Genomic DNA, 20,175 nt, shown 5'->3' with positions numbered 1-20,175 from the left:
TTCTGCAGCCTTCTTCTTGGAGATTCTCCTGAACTCCAAGGCAGGAGGTTAACAGAAAATCCTGCCTGGGGCTGACATCGGCTGGTGACAGCCCTGGCTCCAGCTCACGTGGGTTTTTGCCCAGACACAGAGCAGACGCCTTTCTTTCATATGGATCCCACCAGAGCAGACAGGGGTGGTGGGGTGGTGGTGGAAGAATTGGGGGCTTTGGGGTCAGGCAGACACGGGTGTAATTCTGGCCAGTTGTTTTAAGGGTTAAGGCCCTAGAATCAGACTGCCCTGGGTTCAAATCTTGGCTGGTCTTCTTCCTTGCTGTGTGATGTCAGGCAAACAACGTCACCTCTCTGAGCCTCAGTTTCCTTTTCTGTACTACTACGAGACCCCGCTAGGCCCCTGAGTAAGGGAAAGAAACGTCAGCAGAGGAGCTGACACAGAGCATTCCCAGGCACTTGGCTTCTTCCCCTTCACTTGATGAGCAAGCAGCTCTAAGTCCACAGCCCGTTCCCAGCTCTCTGGTGAAGAGGCTGGCGGCTCCGCCCTCCAGGGGTGATGGGCTGGCGGATGGCTCCTCTTGGGTGATTGGGAAACAAGGCTAGTGCCGTGCTAAACCCGATGCAATGACTTGGAAATCTTGCCTAAGATCTGATACTTGACTCCTGTGCATTCACTCTAATTATACGTGAAAGGTGCTTGGTTCCTCAAGACCTCAGAGGAGAAAACATTCCTATAGGCTGCAGAGCTAAAAGGTATCACTTTCTCTCCCACCTGCTCAGCCACCAGTCTCCTGTGCTTAGGCCCCGAAGGGCGCTAAAAACTGGGGCTGGGAGTGTGGTCAGGAGGGGTGGGGGCCTCATGTGACTCAACTATCCATACCTACTCACCTCCCTTATTCTGAAAATGCTGCCCACTTTACCTGTGGGAGGCATATTAGAGGAGAGAGTATGTACTGGGGAGTTAGCTTGCCTGGGCTCAAATGTGACCCCACCACTGTGTGACCTTGGGAGCGTCACTGAACCTCTCTGTGCCTCAGTTCCTCTGTCTGCAAAATGGGGGCAACAACAGTAACTATCTCACTGCATAGGGATTAGAACCAAATGACTTAGTGCATATAAAGCACTTAGAACCATGCCTGGCACCCAAAAGTACTATATCAGTATTTGCTGTTACTATGATTAATGTTTATTTGGCTGACATTTATGAGCACCTACTATGTGCTAGCCCTCTTTTAGGTACTAGAGACATGGAGATAAAATCAGCCCTCAGCTCTGTGTACCTGTAGTTTAGCAGCAAAGACAAAGAGGGAATCAAAAGGAGAATGCAGTGGTGCCCCACCATGGGGTTTGCTGGAGGTGCCAGATGAACCTGGAAAGGGCACCTGGGGTCATCTTGAAGCTTCCAGAAAGAGCTGATGTCTGAGCAGGAGGATGGGAGAAAGGGTAGGTGCAGGCAGAGACTGGTCCAGGTAGTAAGAATAGCAAAAGCAGAGACGAAGAATAGGACGGAGCCTGACGTGCTGGAAGGCTAAGTTTACCTGCCTGTGGTGCTAGGATGGGAATGGAGGGAGTGGATGCTGGAGAGGCAAGAGGGGCTTACAAGCCAGCTTCCTGGTCCAGTTAATACCTGGTTACTACCCTGGGCCCACAGCCAGAAACTGGGCCTCATGGTTTAATAAATATATGAGCCACCATTTCAAAACTGGGAGTTTTATGGGAAGTCAAAGGCTGCCCAGGGTAAGGAGTGGGGGGTGGCCTAGAGCAGAGTGTCAGAACCTGACAAGGGTGAGAGAGGGAGAGATGGGAGATGGTTGCATACAGGGGGCTGATCAAATATATAAATACAGTGAGGATAATGGGGGCCGGGTGCCTCACTGTTGGGGAAGGGAGGTATACATAGAGAGAGAAGTAGAATAAACCCCATGGTGTTAGAGTGGAAATGAAGGTATTGCTGTGAATTCATGGTTTTCAGCATACACAAATAGAGAAATATCCATGTGTGTAGACACATCACATATACATTTACTTCCTAGCTCGTTATATAGAGAGGGTGCAGGAACAGTGACAGCCAGATAGCAATGAGCACATTTGGACCTCAAACCTTGGCTTCTAAATATCATTCTTTACTCAAAGGAATCAGCTCCTTGGAGAAATGGCTGATTCCAGGGCTGGGTAGGGAAAATGCAAGATGAACTTGGAGTGTCTTCTTATGTCAGAAAGCAAGAAAGAATGATGGGACATATCAAAAGGACAAGAAGCCAGCTTAAAGGGGCTCCCACTGGCCAAAGAAGGGGCAATGTAAGCATTAAAATCAACAATCACAGTAATAGATTATGACCCGCTAGATAAAATAGGAAGCCAAAAATCTACATAGATATAAATAAAGAAATAAGTAAATCAAGTCTGATGAGGAATGGGGTACTTCCATACCTTCTAAGTACCTCCCCCCCCCCAAATCTTTATTAATCATAAAGGGAAAAAGAGTAACTTTACAGAGGAGAAACTTGACAGACATCACCGTAATCAAGTGACCAAAGGGAGTGTCACCAGTAAGGAGACACATCATGTGCCTCCTGATATGAAGTACTGGGGAGAGTACCCCATCACTCCTGTGGGGAACTTGCTCAAGTGTACAACCTCAGAAGAATTATGAGAAAACATCAAACAAATCTAAACTGAGTGTCATGCTACAAAATGACTGGCCAGCATTTGTCAAAAGTATCAAGGACATGAAGGCAAGTAAAGACTAAGGAACTGTCAGAGATTGGAGGAGACTAAAGAAATGTGACCACTAAACCCTGCAGGCTGTCCTGGATCAGAGAAAGGACATCAGTGGGACAACTGATGGGATTTGAATAAGATCTATACATTAGTTAATAGCACTGTAGAATGTTCTTTTCCTGGTTTTGAAAACGGTTTGGTTATATAAGATGTTATATAATGTTATATAACATTTAAGGAAGCCTGGGTAAAGGGCATATGGGAAGTCTTTGTATTATTTTTGCAATTTTTTGGCAAGTCTGCAATTATTTCAAAATGAAAAGTTAAGATTTTTTTTTAATTTAATGAAAATTTTTTTAAAGCTTAAGTGGGAGATTTCATGTAAAAATCCCACCCAGCTTGCTTTCTTTGTGTATGCTTGGTCCCTATAGGCATCAGAATTTGAGATGCTGGCTTAACAAATGTTGGCCAGGTGTGCTGGGTGTCAGGCAGAGTATGTCTTTGTCAGGGGAGGGAGGGGAGATGAAGGCTGAGCGAACGAAGGTCTAAGAGAGGAGGCGAGACTTGGACAAAACTACAGGAGGCAATGGCAATCAAAGAAGGTAGGTGCTCCGGAAAGAGTGAATGACGCAAACCAAAATCACTGCCATCCCATGTGGGGTGTGTTCCCACGTATACTTGTATTTAATTCTCACAGTAACTCTGGCAGATACTGATATCCCATTTTTCCAGGAAGAAGACTAAGGCTCAGCCATAAGCAACTTGCTCAAAGTCAGCAAGTCAATTTAGCAGAGCTGGGATTCAACCCCAAGTCTGGGTCCACAGGCCATTGTCCTTCCACTGCCCTGTACTTATGGGAATCAGTTTAGAGCTCATTGATTGGTAAACTAAAGTCTCAAGGTTTTGCTTATTTGCTTTTCTGAAGATGCTGCCCCAGAGAAGATGGGGCTCTCTTGGAAAACAGGGACCAGCACAAAACACATTAATTAATTCAACAGGTATTTACTAAGTACCTACTAGCAGTGCTCTAGATGGTGGGAAAATGAAAGTGGTCAAGGTAGACATGGCCCCTGCCCTCATGAAACTGCCGGTCTAGCAATGCTGTTGGCTCCTTGAGAAGGGCCACCTAAACAGAATGTTCTCTGATAATGATTCCATTCCCATGCCGCAAATCCAAGCTGGGGAGTGGTGGTAGGGTAAAGGGATAGCTGAAAAGGACCCTGGGTTCAGAGCTGACCACAAGCCAAGTGAGTCAGCAGTGAATGTCACTAAGAAAATGGGCCACCGGGAGGCTGGTGAGAACCCAGGCATGTGACAGATCAGGAAGTCAGCCGTCGTCTCTGGCTCACATTAGTCAGTCCCTCACTGCGGTGATGTGGTGATGCGATTAGATGTGGCCACCCACTGTTAAGAGAATGTAGAGGAAAGGGTAAGGAGAAAGGGGGAGAGGGGAAAGGACGCTTAGTGTACATCTAGTGTGTGCTGGACTCATGCTAGGCCCTGGACCGACATGTTCTCATCTAATTCTCTCAGCCAACTTGTGAGTTGGGGATTGTTATCCCATTTTACAGATGAGGCTCAGAGGCTGCTGACTTGGCTAAGCTCTCACACCTATGAAGTGTCACAGCAGGGATCTGAATCCAGGCCTAATTTACATTCTTGTTGCTTTTCCCAACGATGTGGGGATAAACCAGGACCATGTGGGTGGAAAATACTTCTTAGGAAGAAAGATTAAAGAATTGGAATTGCTTGGCCTTAAATAGAGAAAGCTAAAGGATAGATTCTTTATGTTTGTCCAAAAATGCTCTTTCCCTGTCCTCCCCCTAGACTGTGAGTTTCTCACGGGAAGAACCTGGGCCTCCTTGCTGCCCAGCCCTGCCCGATCCAGGCCCTTGGGGAACTGATCTGAACGAATGGGTCAATGGATGAATCTATACAAAGATAAGGTCCACTGGCTGGCCCCATAAACAAGATTAAGATGAAATGGATGGTGGGGAAGCTGAGTGATGGGTCCTCAGGGGTTCCTTGTACTGTATTTAGACATGTTCACTTACAACAAATACAAAATGGGCTTGAATGAAAGCAAGAAAACAATCAACTGGACTTAAGAAAGACTGAGCTAGATGCCAGAAGAATGGGAGCAGTGCCCAGAGCCAGGTGGACCATAGGTTTGTCACCTGTTGGAACAGGACCCAAATGCGGAGACCCCAGGGGACCTCCTGCCTTCACCACGCTCTGCTGTTGGGTCTAGAAGGTGTTCTGAGATCACTGTGTCCAACCCATTCATTTTACAGAAGAGAAAACAGAAGCCCCAAGAAGAACTGACTCACCCAATTCAAGGTATAATTAAACTCAGAGTATTTAAAACAAAAACAAGCCAATAAAAAGCTTGTGAAATCCTTGTTATCTCATGCTCTTGAAATGTCACATGCTACTGACTTTCAACCAGGTGCAATCTGGGCCCCCCAGGGGACATTTGGCGATGTCTGGAGATATTTTTGGTTGTCACCCCGGGGAGTGGGTGGTATCCAGCAGGTAGAAACCCAGGGAAGCTAATGCATCTTACAATCCTACAAGGCACAGCCCCCTACAACAAAGGATACCAGCCCCAAATGTCCATAGCACTAAAGTTGAGAAACCCTGTTGTAGGCAGAGAAAACCTTCCCATGCGGGAAGCTCATTTTCCCACTGAGCCTATGTTCTCTCCACAGAGATGCCTCCAGTTGCCTCTGCTCCGTCTGGGTGAAGTCATGGCCATGGCCTTGATCGCCCCTGCGGTCTTTCCCTGTCCTTTTCTGCTCTGTGCCTGAGAAGGCACACTTGGAGAGAACTGGGCAAAGGAACCCCCAGGGGAAAAATAAAGTCCACCTGAATTTGTGACTTCTTATAAAGGTACAGTAAGTACAAGGGTCACTATTTGAATCAAAAAGGCGCTCAATCCGTGCCTCTAACTTCATTATAACTTAGGATCAAACAAATTCCTTAGGATAAAATAGACGTCAACATCGGAACTAGAAGTCGATGAGAATATAGGATTAACTTAACAGAAATTCACTGTACAGGCCACATCTAGCCTACAGAGCGAGGGACGGCTGCATAACCTCACCCAAGATAAACACGCATTAAGTCTTCTCCTGCTCCCAAGCAAGGAAACTGCCGCTGGAAATCTCTGACTAATGGATTTCTTCTGTAATTTCTTTTCATAGCAGAATGCCTCAGCTCTTGCTATTTTAACTTTTGCTGCTTGGGACTTCACTTCTCCCCTGCTCCTGAAGACAAATCTCAGGTCGCCCTGTGGTTCGCCATGTGTGGGCGGCTACCAGGAAGGCGCTCGTGATGTCACTGTTTCCACAGCCTAATGAAGTTAGACGCCATTTAGGAGCAAGTCATTGGAGGTGGTGGGTCACTCATCCCAAAAATAGGCAGTGAGGCTTTAGTTGGTTCTTTGGTCTGCTCACCCCTGCCCACCAGCCTGTCAGAGCCCTCGGTGTCAAGCCCAGGGAGCTGGGTGAAAAATGTGCTTGTTGGTTCACTTACTCATCTCTTCCACCTTACTGAGAACCGCTGGTGTGTGTGTGCACATGCACGTGTGTTGAAGGGCACACAGAGGTAAACAAATGGACGCACCAGAGCCTAATGCGGCTGGGAGAGAACCGTGCAAACACCAGTTCTAATCAGCCCCAGAATCACTCTCACCGCCCCCGAATCCTGTCCTTGACATTCAAACTACTACTGTGAGCTCACACACCACTCCTCCCTCTGTCAGAAGGATGCGGAAAACATCTGTCTGTTTCCAGCCCAGATGGAGGAGCTTAGAAGGGGGGAATAATAACAATAGCAATCACAGCTACACTGCTGCTGTCCCCATTGTGAGGGATCACGGTGCACCCAGCCTTGGACTTGGACTGTCCATTCATTAGCTCACATCCTTTGTACAGCCCTGTTCAGTGGATACCAGCATTCTCCCCATCTCACTTGCCCAAGATTCCGGGCCAGGATTCGAACTGCTGCAGTCTGGCCTCAGGACCTCTGCTCTGTCCACTGTACCCCACGCCTGCCTGGGACAGGGAGACAGGCTGGGAGCGGGAGGGGTAGACGCCTGTATCTGCGGGAGGGCTGGGTGATCATGCCCTGTGTAGACAGTACTAACACGCACACAGTTCTCTCTCTCCAGCCCATCCCCTGTGGCTCTCTCCCTGAATCTCGGTGCCCTTGTGAAGGTCACTCGTCTACAGGCTGACCTCCCAGCTTCAATCGCCTCCACCTGTGACCTCTCCTGTCTCAGAATACCCTCTCTGACCACAAAGCCCTGGTCAAAGGGAAAGAGGAGTAAATTTGACTGCTGAGCTTCCAGAAGGCCCCTCTCAAGGCAGCCTTCCCCACCTTCCTGGGCGCTGTGGACGTATACATTCCTGGCACAGCTCCGAGACGGCTGCAGGGTCTTCCACTCTTGCTGGGCTGGGACAGTCAGATTTGTTCTTGAATCCACTGTGGGTCGTGCGGGGCTTGGCCCATTAACGGTATTCAGTAAATTCCAGGTGAAAATATAAAATGACGTAGGCACAGGGCTATTACTCACCGCTGCACCAGCTGTAACAGCAAACAACTGGAGGCCATCCAAACGTCCATCCAGGAGGACCAGTTAATAAACTACAGACCATCCATAAACTGGAGGATGATAAAGGGGAATGAGGAAGGTCTCTATAGCGTAAGAGAAAAAAGCAAACTGTGGAACACTGTGTTCTGTTCAATTTTGTGTGTGTGTGTTTGGGGTGGGGAGCAGCTGGAGGTAGTGATAAAAATAAATCTCCATCCTTGTTTATATCTTTAAAAAGAAACAATAGAAGGTGTAACCAAAAGCTAACACAAATGGTTACTTCTATTATTCTTAGGAGATGCATAAGAATATTAAATATTTAGGGATAAATTTGACAAAAGAAGTGCAAGACCCATATACTGAATACAATAAAACATTGCTGAGGGAAATTAAAGAAGACCTAAGTAAACAGAGAAATACACTGTGTTAATGGGTCAGAAGACTCAATATTGTTAAGATGGCATTGATCTGTAGATTCAACTCAATTCCAATCAAAACTCCAGCAGGCGTTTTTGTAGGATTTGGCAAGCTGATTCTAAGATTCATGTGAAAATGCACAGGACTTAGAAGAAGCAAAACAACTTTGAAAAAGAACAAAGTTGGATCTGACTTCAAGACTTACTATAAACCTTATAGAAGAAAACATAGGAGAAAATCTTAGTGCTCTTAGGTTAGGCAAAGACTTTAGATAAGACACCAAAAGCATGATCCATAAAAGAAAAAAATCATAAATAAGGCCTCATCAAGATGAAAAGCTTCCATTCTTCAAAAGGCATTGTTAAAAGAATGAAAAGACAAGCCACATACTAGGAAAAATATATGTGAATCACATGTCCGTTAAAGGATTTATATTCAATACAAAGAACTCAAAACTCAGGAATAAGAAAACAAACGACCCATTAAAAAATGGGCAAAAGATCTGAACAGGCATTTTGCCAAAGATTCACTGATGGTGAATAACCACATGAAATGCTAATATCAGAGTCATTGGGGAAATGCAAATTAAAACCACAGAGATACTATTAGAGTGGCTGAAATTATAAAGACTGGTCACACCAAGCGTTGGTGAGGATATGGAGTAACTGGAACCCTCAGACATTGCTGGTGGAATGTAAAGTAGTATAACCACTATGGAATAGAGTTTGGCGGTTTCTGAAAATGTTAAATATACGCTTATCATATGATCCAGCCATTTCATGCCTAGGCATTTACCCAAGAGAAATGAAAGTATTTTCCCATACAAAGACATGTATATGAATATTCATGGAAGCTTAGTTTGTAATAGTCACAAACTGGAAACAATCCAAATATCCATCAACAGGCAAATGGACAGATGGCATATCCACAAAACAGAATATTACTCAGCAGTAAAAAGGAACGAAGTATCGACAGGAGCAAGATGGATGATTGTCAAAATAATTATGCTGAATGCAAGCCAATACGGTATGATTCCATCTATATAAAATTCTAGAAAGTATAAACTAATCTAGAGTGACAGCAGATCATTGGTTGCCCAGGGAGGGAAGAAGGGAGAGACTTGAGGAGACTCAGGGGGTTGATGAACACGTTCATGATCTGGTGATGGTGGTTTCATGGGTGTACACATGTGTCAGATTTCTCAAACTGTACACTTTAAGTATGTGAAGTTTATTGTATGTCAATTATACCTCACTAAAACTGTTGGAAAAAAACTTTTTCATGATAGCCACGAATGAAACACATCAAATACATTAAGCAATCTATGAGCTCATAATGATACTTCATAAAACAAAACCAAACAAAAGCCTCTCTGGATACCTTTGAAGATGCTAAGCCATTATTCTGAAAACTGGTAAATAAAGAGAAAGCATTTATTCTGATTTTTTTTGGTATACACAATGTATATCTAGGTAACCAAACAGCTGATGAGGACAAAGTCCTACTTTACAGAATAATTTCAAAGAAAAATGTGGAAGGACTAATAGAATTAGGAAAATCATCATTGTGCATTCTCTGATGAAATACTGGATTTAGGCATGTGTCAGCAAGGATGGGAGATTTCATAACAGATGCATCAGGCTGCTGCCACCTGAACCCACTGACCGATCTTAGCATCTCAAAGGGAAGACAGCCAGTTATTCTGCACCCCTCTCAGTGTGATGCAGTAGGAAGTACACAGCACACTTCTTAATGACTGGCCTAGAATAACCTCACATTTCACCTTCCATTTGATCCTTATCCCACAGCAGCTTGATGCCAAGCCCCCCTCACCCACTCTTTCTTCGTGCTATAGCTAAGATCACCCAAGAGTCCCTAAGGGTCTGATGCCATTGGCTCTCCTCAGTACTGCCTCTGCACCAATCCTGCTGACTGTCCCTTCCTTCTTGGATCTCTCTCTTCTCTTGGCTGCCTGAAGTACCATGGCATCCTCGCTCTTCAGCATCTTCTGTGTCTGTTCCTTTTCCTCCTCCTGCCCCTGATATCTTGGTATACCCCCAAGGGTCTGTGTTCAGGCCCCTTCTCTTTTAACTCCCACCCCCAACTTATCTATGCCTTAATTTACTGTGCCGAGTTCCAGAGAGACAGGAGAAAGCCAACAAGACAGAATTAGTCCCTGTCCTCATGGCGCTCACACAGTTATGCCCAAGGACCATCCTCATTCCCAAAGGCCTCATGCCTGCCCTTCACACTTGACAGGTCCAGAACAAAACTCAGCAGCACCTCACACAAAACCTGTTCCCAAAACAATGAGGTAGGAGGAGCCACAGGGATCATGGGATCCAAATGTGCACATCTGCAGATAGTTAACGTGGAACACGGCAAGGGCAGCAACATCTTGTGTTAGAGATAAGGATCTCTGATTCTTTCCAAGTCACAGCCTGTGTCCTCCTGGGGTTCCCAAATGTCTGAGAAGTGGTGAGATGTGCTGTTCTTGGCCACCATGATGAGCAGGAAAGTAAAATAGCTGATCAGGAAGATAACTATCCAGGCAATTCTCAGAAAGTGCTTTAGATGGTCTATCGGTAAAAAGATGGAAGCCTCACTGGACTGGACAACGCCCTTACCTGTTACCTGGACCCAGGCTCATGGGGGAGAACGAAGCTCACACACGGCAGGGAGCGGGTACTAGTATTTACAGTTAGTTGCATTAGCTCTAAATTCTTATGCAATCTGTTGCTTGAACCGTCAAGCAAGCATGCTCTCACCTCAGGCCCTTTGCCCTTGCGTTCTCTGTATCTGGAATGTTTTCCCCTCAGATCTCTTCCTGTCTTGCTCTTTCACTTCTTTTAGGTCTATATTCAAATGTCACCTCCTCAAAGACCTGTCCTGGCTACCAGCTAAAACACACCACTCTCCATCTCCTTACTCTGCTGCCTTTTTCTTCACAGCACTTGCGATCACTACCTTGTGTTATGTGTGTTTGTTCACTGTTCCACTCCATCACTAGAATATAAGTTACAGGAGAGCAGGGGCCTGCCTGCCTTTGAGTTCCACTATATGCCCAGAGCCTAGAGAAGCGCCTGGCACACAGTAGGTCTACAGAAATACTTTGGAATGGAGGAAGGAGGCAGTGTTTCTCGAAGTCCGGTCCATGAACCACTGCCTCAGAATCCACCAGTCAGCTGGTTAAATGTGCAGATTCCAGGGCTCCGCTGCAGAATGAACTAAACCAGCATGGGGGTGGGGAGGGCAAGAATTTGCGTTGCCAAAAAAGTGCAGTTCAGGAGATGTCAAGGCATACAAAGACTGCTAAGGTATAAGTCAAGTGTTTATTTCCAACTTCAAATTTATTTCCTAAGACTTTCTGCGTGCACCCACCTGAGTTACTACAGGTCAACAGAGGGACAGGCAAGGGGACTGATATTTCCCGGGCTCCTACCCTATGGGCCAAGCACTACTTAAGACCCTTGACCTACTTTATCCCACTGAATCCCTTCCCCCTCACCCATGAGGTGCCATCAACAAATGTAGAAACCGAGACTCAGAGAGGCTGAGCCACTTGCCTAAGCTCACACAGCCAGCAAGAGGCAGGGTCAGGATTGGAACCCAGGTCAGCCTCACCCAGAGGCTGCGCACTGACTCTCTGCGGCCTCTCCAAAGCTCCATACCAGCCCCTGGGGCCCTTGGCTGTCTGTGCTGACCTCCCTTGCCCGTGCACAACCTGGCACCGACAGCAGGCTGGGGGTGCTTGTTGAGCGAGGGAAGGAGGAAGGGTCCCATGGAGCTATGGAACTGTGGTGTGGTGCCACTGAGGCCCCAGCAGAGCACAGCTGAACGGGGGTCCCCTCACCCCTACTGGCCTCCCCCACCCTGCAACAGCCCGATGAGCTCACGCTCCCCCAGAAACAGGAAAGGCCTGGTGTTGGAGCCCGAGGCCGTCAGGCTGCCAGGGCTTGGCTGGGAGTCAGGCTTCCCACTCAGTCAAGGCCACAGGGAGGGAGGGTTGGGGTGGGGGGACAACCAGGGCCCCCAACGTGTTTCCAAATCACTGGAAACAGGACGCAGCCGCTGGCCTCACACCGGGACACAACAACATCCCGAGCTCAGACGCTATAAATGGAAATGTATTCTTAGAGGGGCAGGACCTGAGCGGGGTTTTTCAGAAGTGACCCATCATTGGATAAAAATACAGACGGCATTTAAATGTTCAGCGGCAGGAGCTATTCCGGGGATTAGATTCTCATGCCCCTGGCTCCCCGCCAGGGCACGGCCTTCAGCAGAGATTTAAAAGGAAGAAACGATTGGTGCCGGTGTTTTAAGTTTAGGAGGAGAGAACTGGGGGAAAAGACAGCTGTGCCGAGATACCTGTGGAAGGGGCTCCCTTCAATGGACCCCAAATGTCCTTTGACCTCCACCTGCCCACAGGATTCAGTTTTACTCTGTGCCATGAGACCACCTTTTGGATTACATCTCAGCTACTTCAAAAAGTGAAGGCTGAGTTCTGGCTAGGCCTGGGGTTAGAAGCCTAGGACAGGATTAAGATTTTAAGAGATGTGCAGGTAAGGGAAGTATAATAGAGAAAAAGCTGGAGGTGGCCCTGGTGTTACGAGGAGGGGAAGGACAGAATTTACTGAGCACCTCCCAGGAGCCAGCCTCTTGACTCACGTCATCTCATCAAATTCTCAAATCCATTCGAGACACCAAAATAAGGTTCACCCCTATTTTTAAAGGAAAAGGAACTGGGGCTCAGAAAAGACTGTGTAGAGGGGGTGAGACCCTGAGTGCAGGAAGACAAGCAGAAATGAGGCTGGGGAAAAGGGGTGGAAGGGCGTCCCATGTAGAGCGACAACTCTGGCCAAGTTTCATGGCTCCGGAAGCCCAAGGTCACTCAGTCAGCAAGTGGCAAAGCTGAGGTCTGCGTCCTCATCTGTCTGGACATGAAATTACTGTGCCGTCCTAGGGAGCAGCTGTGTGCCTTAGGAAACAAGGTGGTTCACAAGTTAAAAGGTGAGATGTTCAGACAGTCCCATGCAAAAAGGCACGAGGAAAGGAATCAAAGGGTTCTCCTTGTTGGCCTGGGGGAGAGTTCAGTTGGTGACCGTTTTCCTTTGGGCACATCTTGGTACTTTTCAGTTGTTCTATAATAAACAGGTTATAAACGGGAAAATAAAGACAGCTAGGGTCTTAGGAGACCTGTCGTGGGCTCCCCAGCCCCTGTCTCTCTATTATCTGCCTCTTCACCCCATGACCCCAACATTTTGTTCCAGAAAGGCCTGTTCTGTGCCAGCTCTGTGCCTTGGCATGCACTGTGCCCTCTGTCTGCAGCGCCCCTGTCTCTCCTTCTCTGCCAGCTCATTCATTCTCCCTGTCATCACTGAGTGCTCACTATGGACCACGCACTGTTCTAGGCGCTAGGCATACAGCACTGGTCAGACACAAAGCTCTCTGCCTTCACCTAGCTTACACCACAGTGGGGGAGACAAACAATAAATGAACTAATATATGTCAGTGCTATGCAGAAAAATAAACCAGGCTAAGGAGATAGAATGTAATGTGGGTGCTGCTTTAGATGGGGTGTGAGGGGTGTCAGAGAAGGTTCATCTGACCAGGTGACATGCAAAACACATATCTCATTTAAGTGAGACAGCAGCCACCTCGATGTCCAGGGAAGAGAGTTCCAGGTTGAAGGGATGGTAAGTGCAAAGGCCCTGAGGCAAGGAGCATATCTGGCAGGTTCCTCCAACAGCAAGGAGACTGATACAGCTGCACTGGGAGGTGAGGCCAGAAGTCCCAGGTAGTTCTTTAAAACTTAGCTCACACACCCCTTCCTCTGCGACGCTACCTCCAGTCAGCATGAGGCTGGCTGAGGCACCCTATTCCGGGCTGCCATGGCCCCTGAGCTTCCCTCTGTCATCATTTGACACATGGTGTACTGTCATTATATATGTGTTGCACATTATATATGTACAATCATGAATGAACAGCACAGCCCACTCTGTCTCACTAATACTATTGGTATCTACCAATAGATAGATGAATGGATAAAGAAGATGTGGTATGTATATATATATATATATATATATATATATATATATATATTCACACATACATATACACAACGGAATACTACTCAGCCATAAAGAATGAAATTCTGCCATTTGCAAGAAGATGGATGGACTTGAAAGGTGTTACGCTAAGTGATATAAGTCAGACAGAGAAAGACAAATACTGTATGTTATCACTTAAACGTGGAGTCTGAAAAATACAACAAACTAGTGAATATAAAAACCAAACCAAACCAAACCTGTGTTACTTTATCATTTGTTTTCCTTCTATCTGTCCTTTATATCATAGCATTATAGTCATTAAAAAAAGAGAACTACTACTGGTGTATTCCCCTCAAAGTTGTGAACTCTTCAAGGGCAGGAACTGGTCTTATACAGTGTGGGGTCCCCATTACCCGGCACTTAAGTGGGGAGCATCATTTTTAAGCAACCAGAGATCCGCTGAGTCACAGAAGACTGGTGGTCCTTCCGGGCCAAGAGCTCACCTGAGATGTGCAGGTGAGTCCCCTCAGGGAGCTCCAGCAATGAGACATCACGGATGAGACCTATGTGAGGCAGGGAGTGAGTGACTGAGAGCGGGAGGGAAGGGGGCCTCCTCCCTACCTCCCCATTTCCTCCATCTGCCTCAACCTGTGCTTTCCTCACCAGCACATGGCTTACCGGAGCCCTCGCTTTCAGGAGAGCCCACATGGGGAGATAAAGACTTAAAACCACTTCACAAGGGGGTGATTATTCACAGATAGAAAACACCCCTCCCTTTGAAAATGGTTCCAGGAAACAGCAAGCATCCCAAATGCATCAACGGGCCCAGACACTGATCCCCTAGCTGCTCACATCACCAAATGAGAGGCAACCAGGCATTGTGTGTCTCTGAAGGAAGTACATGCTCCCCAGTAGAAAATACCCGCTGAGGCTAGGCAGGTACTGAGATGAGAGAAGTGGGTCGGTGGGGCCTGCAGCAATCGGAGGGTCCACAGCTCATCTAAAGAGGGTAGAAAGCCCCCCAGCTTGGCCCATGGCTGGAACAAGGAGCCCTGGTGCGGCCAGATCAGGGAAAACCAGAAATCTGGGGCTTACGTGAAATTACCAATTTAAAAATGATGGCAACCAGTTTTTTTGGTTTGTTTTGGGTTTTTTGTTTGTTTGTTTTTATTTTTTAAATAAAACAATATGCACATCAAAGAAAACACTTCTGTGGCTCATATTTGGCCTGAAGACTATCAGTTTGTGAACTTGGCCTTAAATCTTGAAGTATTTTTGCATCAGAATAGATGGTAGGACTGAAAAAACAGGAGAGGGCAAGAAGACCTAAGCACTGTAAAACTAGAAGGGAACTTTGAGATCATGGAGTTCCTGTGTGGTCAAGAAGGTTTGTCTCAGGGATCAATTCTAGTGGCTGCCCAGCTGCTAAGGCTGGGACTAGACTCAGTGTGTGCGTGCTGGGATGGATTAGCAACGTCTGCCGAGGACATGGGACTGGGGGCACCAGTGACGCTCTTCCTGGGTAGTCAGCAAGGCTGATTTAGTCCAGACCCATTTTAAAGGCAGAAAAACTGAGGCTCAGGAAGCAACACTGAATTGCCTAATGTCATAAGTGAGAACTACCTGTGAGTCGCACCTGGGGCTCTTCCCATGACACCCAGGTGCCCCTAAATCATCCAAAGACTTATCTTAGAGAGAAGTCATCTCTGAACCAATAATGCAAGCCAATAAGAAAATCTGACTTTAACAGTGATTCATTTTATCCACAGCTCTGTAGGGACAGAACCTTTTCTAAACAGCAAGGGGTCTGAGTCTTGACAAAGCCATCTGAGGATACTACCCACAGCACGCACACTGTCCCAACTGAGGGCCTTGAGCTGGCTGAAGGGCCTGGCACCAGAGGGAGCCTGGGTGCACCTGAGCGCCGAGGCCTGCCTTGAGCTTGGCCCTCCTCCCTCCCACTCAGTGTGAGTCAGGGCTCTCGACTTCAGTGTGCTGGCTGCAAAATTTTCAGTTTTACTTGGCTCCTGAGCAAAACGTACTTTTCCAAAGGACATCGATTCAACTGAGCTTGAGTTTTGCAATGCCCTGGCAGTGGCAAGGCCAGCCTCCCCGAGCACACGCTGTCCCAGGCAATGAAGACCAAAGAATGTGGTTATCACCTCCCTCACCCCCTCCTTCCTCCTCCCCAGGTGGGACACGTCATTATCACCCAAAGTCCATAGTTTACAACAAGGTTCACTCTCGGTGTTGTACAGTCTCTGGTTTTTAACAAATGGAAAATGACACGCATTCACCATTATAGTATCATACAGAGTAGTTTCACTGCCCTAAAAATCCTCTTGTTCTGCCTATTCATCCCTCCCCCACCTCCTACCACCCCAGGCAACCACTGTTCTTTTTATTGTCTCTACAGTTATGCCTTTTCCAGAATGTCATATAGTTGGAATTATATAGTATGTAGACTTTTCAGCTTGGCTTCTTTCTCTCAGTAATATGCATTTAAGTATACCCCATCTACGTCCTTTCATGGCTTGGTAGCTCATTTCTTTCTAGTACTGAGTAATATTCCAGTGTCTGGATGAACAACAGTGTACCCGGTTTTTCAATCCCTGAGGCGTGGATCTGCAAAGCCAGGGGCTCTACTGCCTCATGTATTAGCTGTGTGCCTTTGGACAAAATTTTCTCTGAACCTCCAGTGTTTTTCACCTGTAAAATGGGAATAAAAGTACTGACGACTTCACGGGAGTGCGGGTTATATGTGGAAGAGCATGGAAGTCACGGATGACAGGTCACAGCAGGGAGCAAGCACACGACAGATGTCAGCTGCAATTATCATCACTGCCAATTATCACCACGATGGTGTGGCTGTCACTGCCATTCGTGGGCTTAATCCTGCCTCCTCTCTGCAGAGCAGTACGAGGGGGAAGTGGAGACAACCCTGGATTTGGACTCACACAGGTTGGCGTTCTAATGCTGATCCTGCTTAGGCAACTAGCTAGACCTCTCTGAACCTCTGCTGATTACATCCCCCTTCTAGTGGGATTTTGAGAAACAAATGGGATCACTAACTGGAATGCAGAAAGAGCCCTTAGCACCCAATAAGCAACCACAAAAGGTTAGTTCAAAGCTATTTGGGAGAGGTCCTTGGCATTTCCTGTGAACAGCCCCATTGAGTGCATGATGCAGAGAAGGTAAACAGTGGGTGTATTAGAGAATGGAGATGAAGGCCTGCTGGTTAGTACCAGGGCCAGGAGGAGTGTCTTCAAAGCAGAGCGAGTATGGAGAGAGGCAAGTGCTGTCCTGCCCAGCCAGGACCCAGCGGACGTCAGCAAGGAATGGGGGCAGTAACACCTCTGCAGCCTAGCTGGCTGGCAGTCTTCTTGGTGTCAAATGACAGCAGAGAGCTGAAATTCAGAGGCAGTGGCCAAGGCCAGTCAGCATTGTTCCTGCGGCTTCCGAGGGGCAGAACTAAGGACACAGCGGAAAGTTATGGGGCAGCATCCATCAAATAGCTCACGTGTGCCCACCAGCGAGTTCCATGCAACTGCTGGGCCTGAACCAGGACTCCTGTGCTCTCCCGTGAAATGACGTTGGCCTCTTGTCTACGGAGGGCCCACCCACCTGGAAACCCATCGCCCCCACCTGTACCCAGAATGGTCTGTGATGCGGCACACCTGACCGTGCAGTGTCAGCAACCCTGGGAGGGAGGAAGTGTCACAATCCCCACATTCCAGATGAGGAAGATAAAGGTGGCACTGCCAGGGAGCACTGGAGCTGCGACTCAGACCCTTGGCTTTCAGATTCCCCACAGCCCGGAGGCAAGCCTGGCGTCTGCAGAAACCACCTCATGAATGGTTTCCCAGCTCTGCTTCTGCCCATTCATTCCTTCACTCAGCATCGATTCCGCAAATATCACTAGCATCTGCTCTGTTCTAGATGCTGAGCTAGGCTCTTGAGATACAAGGCGAACCAAACAAAGGCAGTCGCTGCCTGCCTGGAGCCAGAGTCAAACAAAGCTCTGTAACAAATGTGTCGTTATAGAAGGAGATGAGTGCCAGAAAGGGAAGGCCATGGGCCTCCCTGCTCTATTGGAATTGAGGCTGGAGGGTGTATGGTCACACAGAATCTGGAGCCGGCCTTTCTGGGTGTGAGGCCACATTCATCACTTGCTAGCTGTGGCCTTGGGAATTTACTCCATCTCCCTGTGCCTCAGTTTCCCAGTCTGTCAAACAGTGCTCCCTCCTTGGGTAGCTCTGAGGGGGGTCCATGTGTCAGTACGGGGAGAGTAGTTATTTAGCGCAGTGCCTGGCCCCACGAGTGAGTGCTCACCGCTTTACCCGCTACTACGAGGCTGCAGGGTGTGAGGCAGAGAGGACCACAAGCATCTTCTTCTTCCCAAAGGAGAACCTCATTCTCCCCGCTCAAATCCCTCCAAGGGCTGCTGCAGCAGAGGTGGCACCAGTGGATCCAGGAAATCAAGTCAGAAAGAGGGGCACACTGAGGTCCCCATGGGTCCAGGATGAGACAGAAGGTAGGGGATCCGGAGACCCAGGGTTACAGGTGCTTCACATGGTGAGGAGTTCCCCCCGCCCCCGCTCCTCCTCCTGCCCCTGGGATCTCTGTGCCCACTCTGCTCTCTTCCTGCCTCTCCCCGACTGGCCTTTCCCTCTGGACTCTGCTCCAACTCTCTTGACCTCAACAGCACGGAGCTGAGATTCTGAGTTCCAGAAAGACTTGGAACATTTTAAAAATATTTTTTATCTGGGCTCAGCAATGCAAAAAAAAAAAAAAAAAAAAAATGCATGTGCACACATGCGCACACACACCCAGCATCCAGAAAGACCCACTAAGAATTTTCACACACAGGTAGTAAAGATTTACCAACATGTGCATGAAGGATCAACACCATTTTTGGGACAGTAGTTATTCTGGGATGGAGGCGGGGATGCATCAAAGATGGAAATGTGAAAGCAGGGGAAGAGGAATATGGGGGCTTAAGGTGTGTTTCTTAAAATGGGGGGAAGGTATGGATTAGTCTCTATGCTATTTGATATGCCTAAAATAGTGTATGAAAAAATTTTTTAAAGCTTAAAGTACCAAAAAGAAGTCAGATGCTACAAAACAAGAATGAATGCATTACTGACACAATGCGACATAGGTGAATCCCATAGATGTTACACCGAATGAAAGAAGGCCGACACACACATACAGTAGGATGCTGTTTATGTGATCTTGAAGGATGGACAAAACTAATCAACGGTGAGGAAAGCCAGGAGAAGGGTTCCCTCTTGGTTGGGGTACTGACCAGGATGGGGCACAAGGGAGTCTTCCCAGGGGCTGGGAATGTTCTCTGTCTTAATCTGGGGAGGTGGTGGCATGGGTATGTATGTAAAAAGCCATTGAGCTGTACATTTTATGGTGAGCTACACCTCAATTTTAAAATTAATTTAAAATTTAAGAAGAAAGAACATCAAATCATTGGCCAGGTTTGGGAACCCCTTGCACTGGCTTAGAGTAAAATTAAAGAGATGGTTTTTGAGTATCTTTCTATACCAACTTGATGTTTGATTCTGTCATTTATGCATTTATCCATACCTCCTCTGGGGACAATCTTGATCAAGGTACAAAGGCAGATACACAGGGGAAGTGTTCCCAAGCCCAAAGGACATGCGCAACCAGGTGGCAATCCTGGTTCTGCCCTTTCACGCTCTGTGAGCTGGGCTAAATGACGTCCCTCTCTGAGACTCAGTAGTCTGATGAGCAAACATAGTCAGGATTCAACAAGATGGTGTTCAGCACTGTGCTGGGCACATACTAGGTACTCAAAAAAGTGGGACCTGTTACTATGGTTCATGCTGTCATCCTCTAGAGCAGTGTTTTTACCAACTGCAAGTTATGACTAGGGAGTTGAGAAATCAACTGAGTGAGCTGTAACCAGCATTTTAAAAAATGCTACAATAGAATAAAAAAATAGCTGTTTGCATTGCCTGTATAAAGGAAGCATTGCTATGCTGAGTTTTTACATGTTGTCCGCTGGGTTGCAATATAAAATGTATTTCTTAGAAAGGGTAGATGTCAAAATGATTAAGAGCCCTGTTCTATCGAACCCCACGCAGCTCTGTGACACAGCAGATACCACCTCAACATGATAAAGCCTGGTTCTTGGAATTAAGTAGGAATAATAATATAGTATGAGAATAATTCTTGTATCTCCTAGAAAGTCAGATGTTTGCTTTCTTTTTTTTTCTTTTTTTTTTTTTAAGCCAACATGTTCTGAAGTTGAGGGCAGATCAGGGACAGCTGGCCAGAAGAAGTGGCTTCAGATCTGGGCTCACAAAGTCAGATCTGAATTCCTGGGGCTAGAAGAAAGAGGTGGGCCAGGCAGATGGAGGGC

The 20,175-nt window shown here is 47.2% G+C and overlaps 1 protein-coding gene across 1 annotated transcript in view; it reads right to left on the bottom strand.

The window, feature by feature from the left end:
• ERGIC1 (endoplasmic reticulum-golgi intermediate compartment 1) overlaps window positions 1-20,175 on the bottom strand; it is a 110,070-nt gene that overhangs the window by 56,499 nt on the left and 33,396 nt on the right. The gene's annotated exons all lie outside the window — the stretch shown is intronic.

This window comes from Balaenoptera ricei, chromosome 3, assembly GCF_028023285.1.
Source record: "Balaenoptera ricei isolate mBalRic1 chromosome 3, mBalRic1.hap2, whole genome shotgun sequence".
NCBI classification, from domain to species: Eukaryota; Metazoa; Chordata; class Mammalia; order Artiodactyla; family Balaenopteridae; genus Balaenoptera; species Balaenoptera ricei.
This window is presented reverse-complemented; position numbering and strand designations above follow the sequence as displayed.